This window comes from Heterocephalus glaber, unplaced genomic scaffold (assembly GCF_053883595.1).
Source record: "Heterocephalus glaber isolate CG9 unplaced genomic scaffold, H.glaber_assembly_v1.0 deba00000071, whole genome shotgun sequence".
Taxonomy (NCBI): domain Eukaryota; kingdom Metazoa; phylum Chordata; class Mammalia; order Rodentia; family Bathyergidae; genus Heterocephalus; species Heterocephalus glaber.
The window spans coordinates 13,262,176-13,268,262 of NW_028258137.1; the positions used below are offsets into that span (position 1 = coordinate 13,262,176).

Sequence of the window (6,087 nt, forward strand, 5' to 3'; positions counted from 1 at the left end):
AGAGGCTGAAGCAGGAGGATTGTAAATTCAAGAAAAGCCTGGGGAATTTAGTGACTTAGTAAGACCCTCTTTCAAAACTAAAGAACTTAAAAGGGGGCTGGAGATGTAGCTCGGTGTGAAGGCCCAAGCTTAAATCCCTAGAACTGCCAAAAAAAAATAACTTTAGATCTACTGATATCAAAAAAGATTAAATTATATTTTCAATACATTTAACTCAGACCTTAAGTTTTTGTAGCATTAGAAATCAGTAGGAATAAGTTATTCAGAATGTGATCTCATCTCTAAACAGTCACTCTGTTCATGGACTCAAATTAGCATACATTCCAAATTACATACATTCCAAGAGTAGAGTCAGAATTATGTTTTCAGGTTAATGGGATTTGATTAAGGTAGTATAATCTAGCTATGTTTTAGGGTAAGACATGCTTGGATTTTAATTCCACACTTGGAATAAACTGGCAGTATGGCCTTGGGTATACTCTGTGTGAATGGAGGGATGGGTGCTGTGGGTAGAACAGGTTTAGGGAGAAAAATCAAGAATCCAGTACAGGGTATATGAATAAGAGAGTTCTCAACTGGAGATATAAGTGTGGGGTCACTGACCTTTGGACAATATGTAAAGCCATGACCAGATAAGATGAACAGAGAGTGATGGCAGAGAAAGAAATGTCTGTATGGCCATGGGTTTGCTACTAAGCTGAGGCTGGCTGGCTAATATTCCCTCCTCCAATATTCACCTATATTCAATCAATCCTGCAAGGAGACAACAGGTGTGAAACAAAAAATTTCAGGCTTGGAGATAGAAGAGGGGCTGGGGTTCGGCTCTGCCACTTCTGAGTTGTGTTACTTCGGGCTAATCACTTAATCTCAGTTGGCTTCAGTATCTCCATCTGTAAAGTGGAGATGATATTACCCACCTGTCTGAGTTCATTGAGCTGCTATAATAAAAATACTATGAGCTGGGTGCAAAAGTCTATTTCCCATAGTCTAGAAGTTGGAAAGTCCAAGGTCAAGCTTCCAGCACATTCGGTGTATGGTGGAGACTCACATTCTGGTTCACAGCTGTCTATTTTCTCACTGTGTTCTTGCACAGCTGAAGGGGTGAGGGAACTCTCTGGGGTCCTCCTTTTTTCCAGTACTGGGAATTAAACCCAGGACCTTTGGATTGAGCTACATTTTTTTTTTTTTGTACCAGGGATCAAACTCGGGTCCTTGCACTTGCACAGCAGGCACTGGAACCACTGGGCTAAATCCCCGGCCCCTTATTCTCAGCTTTTTAAATGTTGTGACAGGGTTTCACTGAGTTGTTAAATTACCCAGACTGGGGTTGAACTTGGGATGCTCCTGCCTCAACCTCCTAGACTCTGTAATCATTCTCAACATTCTCAGCTTGGAACCCCTTTTATAAGGGCATTAATCATATTTATGAGAGCTTACCCTCATAACCTAATCACCTCCCCAAAGCCTTACTTCTTAATACCAGTACCCGGGAAACTGAAGACCGCGATATAGGAATTTGTGGGGATTACAAACATTAAGTCCATAATACTCCTTTATAGAATATCTATGATTGTTACGTAAATTGGGTAAAAATACTGTAAAATCCTTCTTACATGTTGTTATCATTTATCTCATTATAATCTCTGATAACTGTAAGTAGAAAATATGGTGCTTCTGTTAGTAATTGGGTATAAGGTGGATATAGATATACAGATATAAATATCTATCAATACTTAAAATGACACGGCATATCCTTTGATATAGCAGTTCTAACTGTCCTTCAGATATAGTTGCACAAGTTCAAAGATAAATGTATTAAGCATTGGTAATGATAAAAAGAAATACAAAACAATATATATCCATAAGGTATTAGGTAAATGAATCATGGTACATTCACACCATAGGATATCAATTATTAAATGTAATGAGAAAATTGATATGTACTGACATCCTATTGCCCAGGATATTTATTTAAAATAATAAGCAGGTTGCAGACAATATACAGAGAATGATCCAACTTCTATTTTAAATGTTCCTATTACATATTTTAGTCATCACATAACAAAAAGATTAGAAAGTTATTAGAAGGCTACTAGAAGACAGTGTGGGTGAGAGTTGTTACTAGGGCTACTGTGTGTGACTGCAGTGTTCACTTACCTCTGGGGAATGTGACTGCTGTTAGAGAGAATGAGATTCACTTTCTCCTTTATACACTTTGGAATTCTTTGAGGTTTTATAATGAACAATATTTTAAAGAGGGATCACATACCAATCCCTAGTCCCTGAGATTCTTAAGGAGATAGGTGTGCCAGAACATAAAGAATACTTTCAAGTTCAGGAAAAAGTCCATGTTGAGCTCCCAACTCTATTTCTCTTCTGCAAGCCACCACAAACTGGCCTTCCCACCAATCTACGGGACTGCGCAGTAGCAGGAGGCCAATGAGGGGAAAACAGAGGCCCCAAAGAGGCCTCAACAGAGGTTTCCATTTGGGGAAGAAAAAGAAAATGTAAATGTGTTCTGAAAGCAGATGGTGTCTGGAAGAGAACGTGTGTTTGGCAACAAGAAGGGAATCACAGGGGAAAGACAGAAAAGCAGCAAAAAAGAAACAGCCAAAGGAGGTGGTAATTAAGTGCAAAGCTGAAGATTTCTGAGGGATTTTTCAGCTTTGGCAAGAGTCAAGCCTCTGGACAATTCTGTGGAAGATCACAGACATTGTTTTTCATTTCTTTTCTTTATTAAAAGTATTCCACTTGAGCAACAGCTCTGAATCATGATATCCAGACACTAGTTTGTTAGCAATGTACCAAACTGAAGTTTTCAAATAATTTTGCTTTTGTTAACTATAGTTAAAGAAGACCTGAGGTTAGCCTTCTCGCTCACTAGCATTTGGATATACTTCCTGGAATGGAGACTAAGTCATAGGTAGTGTTTAAAGAGTCCTGTACAACCAGCAGAATAATTGTCTCACCACTTCCCAACACGGTCACTCTTCTCTGGGCTCTGGTGCTTCCCAAGGGTCACTGGCAGGGGTAGGCAGGACAACCATAATGTTAAGGCGTGCTTGTAAGAATCAAGAGTCATGCCATTTCCCAATCCCTTCCTAGCTTTAACCAAGGAATAAACATCTGAAATGTCTGATAACAAAGAGATTAACTTATAGATTGCTTTGCACTGAATTGCTTACTGTTACAGCTCCTTAGGATGTTAATGAGCACCTCAGAAACTATGGCTGCTTGAACATCTGTAGAGGCTGCAGGCCAGCTCCCATCTGCAGTGGAGGACAGCATACTCACATCTGTATTGATCCCTCCAGTGATACCCGCAACAGTTCGTGGACAGAAGTATGGAGGATAGGTTTTGCATTTGATTCTATAAGTAACTTTTTAGTGTTGCATAAACTGAGCCAAAGCCAAGAATATTTTATCTGTTCTATCTTTGGGATAAAATATATACCAGGTATCAAAATGAAGATTAGGAGACTAGTCTTTTCTAGACATGGTCAAAACCTTTCTGGGTCTTATAAAGTTGGGGTTGGAATACAAATCTACTTTAACGTGGAGATTTACATTAAATGAGCTCTAAACCTTGGATGAAGACTACTGACATTGCAGATATTTTATACGAAGCTTGAATTTAATCTCAGATTGATAAAATATATATATGATATATAATTATGGAATAGTAAATGAGTCCTCTCTAACTAGGTTATATCTCATTTAAACCCCTTGAATGTGTTGAATGTGTTGATAAGCATGTAATTTCCTCTCTCAGAAAGTTGTTTAAAAACATAACTACAATGTCTTTGTCACACATAACAAAATTAATAAGTCCTTGATATCATCTAATTCTCAGTTTATATCAAATTTCTCCAATTATCTCAAAGTGTCTTTTTTTTTTAACAACTGGTTCATTTGAACCAGAATATCAATGAAGTCCACATATTGCATGACACATACATATTTTCTTCATCCACTGAGAGTGGAAAGGTGGCAGGGTGGTGCTTGCCTGTAATCCCAGCTGGAGCAGGAGGATCACCATGAATATTTGAGGCCAGACTGGGCACATAGTAAGTTCAAGACCAGCTTGGGCTACATAGGAAGATCCTATCTCAAACAAAACAACAACAACAAGAGTGGAAAGGCTCTGAGTGCAGCGATACCTCAATGGCAATAACAACTGACCTTGGTTTCTAAATTCTATTCTCCACTAAAAGGTGCCATAAATCATTGAGAAAATGACTGATTCAAGGATTGGAACAAAGAAAAGCACCAGACGTGTTTGAACACATTGATCCAGAAAACTGGGAGGGGCTCAAAGAAAAACAGGTATGCCAAACAGACACCAGATTGATGGGGTGCCCAAGTTTCTAATCTGAGAAATGTGAGCATCAAAATAAATAATGATAGCAATTGATTATATATAATTTATTGAATAAGAGAACCCATGGGTCTGACTGATATAAATAAATAAAGTGAAGTTTGATGAAGAACAAGATATTTAAATATTTTCAAAGCTCCTCCTGATAAAATACTTATTAATCACAAAGAGAAGAGAGTAACTTCACAATGAAGAAGCCTGGCAGATGCCACCACCTTCATCAGATGATCAAAGTGCACATCATCAGTAATGGGACACATCAAAATGATATACTAGACAATAAGGTGCAGAAAGGAGAACTCAGTTCAACTCTGTAACATTTTAATCACAAGGAAACATCAAACAAATCCAAACCGAAGGACAGTCTCCATAATAACTGACCTGTAATGATCAGAAATTTCAAGGTCATGAAAGTCAAGGTTGTGGAACTATTTAAGACTGAAAGAGACTAAGAGAAACTTAACAACTAAATGCAACATGTGATTCTAAATGGGATCCTTTTATATAAAGGATGTTATTTGTACAACTGGTTTGTCTATATTCATTTCCTAGTTTTGATGACTGTTATTGTCATCTAACAGACTGTCCTTATTTGTAGGAAATTCAAACTGAAGGATTCAGAGATTCACTGGCTCAAGGTTGGAAAATGGAGTTTCAGGCACTATACCTGACATTGTCAGTAAGTTTGTTTCTAGAAAAAGGACATAATAAAAGAGGATAACTTTAAAAAAAGAATAACTGTCTTCATCAGCTGTTTTTCTCTAAATACAATGGGTGATCAGAATATGTGCTCAATGTCTACATTTTTAAAATTTATTACAGTAAAAGACACATTGGCATTAATCCCCCTCAGAATACTCCCTTTCACTTCAAACACAGTTATCCATCGTTCTTGCCACTTTTTGAAGCACTTCTGAAAATCCTTTCAGGAGTGTCTTTACGAGGTGTGCTTAAAAAATAGTGACTGCTGGGCTAGGGATTTAGCTCAGTGGTTTCGCCACCTGCTGCACAAGCACAAGGTCCCAAGTTCAATGCCCAGTACCAAAAAAAAAAAAAAAAAAATAGTGACTGCTGCTGCCAAGGGCCACATTACAGTGTGTTCCCATCCACCTTATTCAGCAGATCTGGCACCACGTGCTTCTGATTCTTCACAGGCAAAATGTCCATGAAAGGTGAATGTTTTAAATTGATTCAGGACATCCAGGCAGCCATAACAGCCCAACTAGAGACATTCACAAAAAGGACTTCCAGAATTGCTTCTGAAAGTGCCAAGAAAGATGGGATGTGTTTGATGAAAGGGGGATTATTTTAAAGGCAATTAATAGCAATGTGTTTTTTATTGGAATTTTAAAAATTTAAATATTCAAATCATACTTCATATAGTTCATATAAGAAAGAGAATAACTGCTTGATTCTGAAACTTTATTAATTTTCAAAGTAATGAGTTGGTGCTACAGCAATTTCCAGTGACAATTTTTTAAGTATCAGTACGAACTCAGATATTTTTATATTTTATATACTTGAATCAATTATTTATTAGCCGAAAAAGAAAAATTTCCAAACTATTTCTACGTTCATCTATATCCACAAAGCTGGTAGTCAACAGTCCCTTCCTTTTTTCCTTCCTTCTTGCTTTCCACAACAAAGGTTTCCATATTCATTGTTTACATTTCCTGCTCCAAACCTGGAATCAGCTTTTTGGACCTTGA

General features: G+C 37.5%; 1 protein-coding gene across 1 annotated transcript in view; it reads right to left on the reverse strand.

Moving 5' to 3' along the window:
- Cmtr2 (cap methyltransferase 2) overlaps positions 1-6,087 on the reverse strand; it is a 106,222-nt gene that overhangs the window by 74,234 nt on the left and 25,901 nt on the right. The gene's annotated exons all lie outside the window — the stretch shown is intronic.